A 3,841-nucleotide genomic window follows, 5' to 3' on the forward strand; every position below is an offset into this window, starting at 1 on the left:
GTACTAGATGCACACTGAATCAACACTTAAATTGTGTTTGTAATTGGTGTGATGCATCAAATGGAACACTCGCTGATGTTCAATCTGCATTTGACCGAGATGCACTTCTTTGTGTAGTCAAATTTTAAGGGTTTTAAATCTGATTCAGCATTAGTTTCATTGCTGAACATCTCAATTTGATTTCTCAGAGTCATTCTCCAGTTTTTAAATCTCTGTTGAACTCATTTTGAGTGCTCAAAATCCTTTTGGTTTCTGTGTGCTTGAATTTGGTTGGTGGAGTTGTTAAAATAGATGACTAAAAGGAACTTGACCAGTGAATTTTGGAAATATTGATATCTAACCGCAGTTGGTGGCATCTACGAGTTTAAATTCATAAACCAAACTACTCATGATATCCAATTGTGTGTTTTAATCAATTTCTGCAAATTGACCAATCCAACCACCAAATTCAACACTTAATTCTGATACAAGTTACTAGTCAGTTTTTGAACTGTTTGATATGAATGATGCATCTGTAACTGTGTTTAGTTTGGCAGCAAAAGCTTGGTTTAATTGAGAAATATAAAAGAAAAAAAAATTATTACAATGCAAAATCAATCCTAGAGTTTAATTGAAAAAGCTGACCGAACCAGTGCCATTCTACTTTAAATCTGATGCATCAGTAATTAAAAGCTCTTTCAGACATTTTCACAGTTTGAATTGAACTTGAAGTTAATGTCTATGTGACTTGTATCCTNTTTCTTGTTTTCTTAATCTGCTCTAGAGCTATTGGTAGGTTCAATTTGTGTGCCAGCCTTTCTAAGTTGCTTTTTATTGCTTGTTTTGATTGACTTTCTTAGTTTTGTCTACTTCACACGTGCATGCTGATCTGCTGTTCCTAATTGGATCTTTTCTTTGCTTTCTTCATCTATTCTAGAGTTGTCTTAGGCAATAGACCTGCTGTGCTTTCATTGTTTAAAACTGTCCTGTTCTATTCTGGTTTCTGCACATTGCATTACATAGCTGTTCTTGATTGAGAAGCATTTTCACTCTGGATTTTTGGAATTTGGAAAGAAAGGTTTGTGTGCTTGGTAGCATCTTAGGTGGTGGTGGTCTAAAAGACTCTCCAGCCCTGAACTAACAAGGGAGAACCTCCCTTCCAAACCTTCATTTGTGTGTTTCATGTTTTTAAAGAGAAGCCTTCAGAAAAATTCTTGAGTTTGTGAGCTTTGTGTGGCTGCATCTAAGAGCCAAATATCTTTGTTGAGAGCGTGTTTTATTCAATTTCTTGAATCTGAATTTTGCTGACCAACTAGAATTGCATAGTTTTGGCTTTGATTGTCATTCACAGGTGGTGCTTAGTAGAAAGTGAGTTACAACTAGCTGCAGNAGTGTAGAAGTTGAGCAAGGGATCTCATGAGAATAGACTTTGGGAGTGTTGAACAAAAAGGGAGTATTTCATCTTAAATTGCCTCTGTTTTGTCCAAACTATTTCTGTATATAGCATGTCCTTGCTTAGCATTATTTGAAGTGTTGATTCTGATATGACAGTTTAGGTAAACTAGAATTAACCACTCTGATTTCTGAATGGGTTTGTTTAAGTTGGGATCACAATTCTCTGATTACTGCCTTCTGTTCTTTTAAACTGCTGCATAATTCTGATTGTGAATTTCCTTTCTTTTTCACTTGCAAATGATGATTCTGAATTGGAATTGTTTTGTACTAAGGCCTTGAATTGAAACATTTTCTTCCCTGGTTAAAAATATCATTTCAATTTTATTGGGAAAGCAGTTTCCGATTTCAGTTTTATCCAGAGTGATTGACTACATACTTTGCATGCCACTTAGCTAGCTATGCGTGAACTGATTTTGGTGCATCTGTTGAATCATTAATCTACTCACTGTTTTGAAAGGAATTGTGACTTCATGGTTCAATTAGACAAGTGGAATGCTGAATCTTGAGTTAATAAGATCTGTTTGAACTTGGTAGATGCATAAGATTTGCAAATAATGTGCTGATTGTCTTATGAGAATTTTTGGAATTGCATCAACTTGTTCTAACTGCCCATGCTTAATTTCTACACTGAATCACATCCAATCTGAGATCTAGTTCACTCTCCATTGTACTTGCTGGATTATGTTGTGGCTTGTGTGCATAATTGATTTTCATGGAATTGTTGTTTAAATCAGTCTAGTTCAGTTTTGAGTTACCCCTATTTGCATCTGGCTTAATATTCATGTTCATGAGCATGTTTTACTAGCTTTTGGTGTAATTCCAGTGTGCATAACTGAACTGAATCAGTCTAGGAAGAACGTGCAACCTTGGTGTGTTATGTGTGCAGAGTACTTGGACTAGTTTAGAATCAAGTAGGAATTATTCTCTGCATCAAATGTTCCAGCTGAGAGAAAGGGAGGATTCTTCATCTTATATCTGTTTGTCCCTTGCAATTCATTAGCTAGGAACACTGACTGAAACTGTGCATGTGTATTGGTAGGATCGGACTGGGTAGGAGATTCAAGATAATTGAAGTTGTACAAGCAAGCAAAAGAGTTCCAAAGCTGTCCAAAAAGTTGTCCAGAAGCCAGATGGGGTACGTGATTTTCCTGCAAGATGGAACCAGCACCGTAGTATAGGATTCAATTCAATTGTATGTTTTTTATGTTTTTTTGTATTTGATGGGCTTGTGTCAGCCCACTGTTAGCAGTTTTAGTTTTTGTGTTTGTAAAAGGCCTCTTATAAAGTCCAAGTAGATTGGAAGAGTCCATGGTGCTCTTTCCAAACTCTTGGCAATTTTAATTGCTTTAATTTTAGCATAGCTAGACATAGGAGTAGACTTTAATGTTGATTTGATCTTTTGATTCACNTTTAAGTGTGACCTTGTCACATTAGAGTCCGTACGTTTTAGGGGTCTTAGAGTCCGCAAATTGTCTTTGAAAATGTCTTGTTATAGTTCATATAGGTCTTCTTCTAGGTCTTCTAGTTCATATAGGTTGTCTAGTTTAGATAAAGTTGATGAAAAGTTTAATCAAGCTAGGAATCTTTCATTTTTTGGTAAAGACATAGGTGCATTAACATACCTAGCTTGGGAAAAAGAGGTTGATAAAATAGATCCTTGGTTTTATAGAGAGAGTGAATCTTATGTTCTTAGCATTTATCTCTCTAAGTTAGAAGGACATGCAAGTGAGTGGTGGAATGAAAGGCAATATCATGTTAGGAAAGGTAGGAAGTCTCCCATTCATGATTGGTGTGATTTAAAAGCTTGCATGAGAAGAAAGTTTGTGCCTTCAAGCATTAAAAGAAATCTAGAATTAATTAAAGATTGCATTAAAAATGGAAAAATCTTTCTTGAGAGTTTAAATGATCATGGGTTTCTTAGGAGAGAGTTAGAATTTGGGGCAAAACTTAAAGAGATCAAGGATAAGAAAAGAAAAAGAGAGATTGAGAGAAGAGAAAAGGAAGAAAGGAAAGAAGAAAAGAGAAAAAGAGAAGAGAGAAGAGAGGAATTAAGAAGAGAAGAAGAAGAGAGAAGAGAGGGAATAAGGAGAGAAGAAGAGAAGAGAAAGAGAGAAGAAAAAGAGAGAAAAGAACAAGAAGAGGAAAGACAAGAAAGGGAAAAGAAAGAAGAGGAAGTCTTACTAAGAGCAATTTTGCCTCCAACCATAGAACCCAATCTTAAAAGGGAAGGTTTTCAATCTTTTCCCATCATTATTCACTCTTCCAGTTTTGATTTCTTTTTCCAACCAATTGTCATTCCATATTCTATGCAAACATTTTCAAACTATGGCAATTCAAATCTTGAGTTATTGTTATCTTCAAGAAAACAAGTAACTCAAGACAATATTGAATTTGGACTTCTAACATT

This window comes from Vigna radiata, unplaced genomic scaffold (assembly GCF_000741045.1).
Source record: "Vigna radiata var. radiata cultivar VC1973A unplaced genomic scaffold, Vradiata_ver6 scaffold_252, whole genome shotgun sequence".
NCBI classification, from domain to species: Eukaryota; Viridiplantae; Streptophyta; class Magnoliopsida; order Fabales; family Fabaceae; genus Vigna; species Vigna radiata.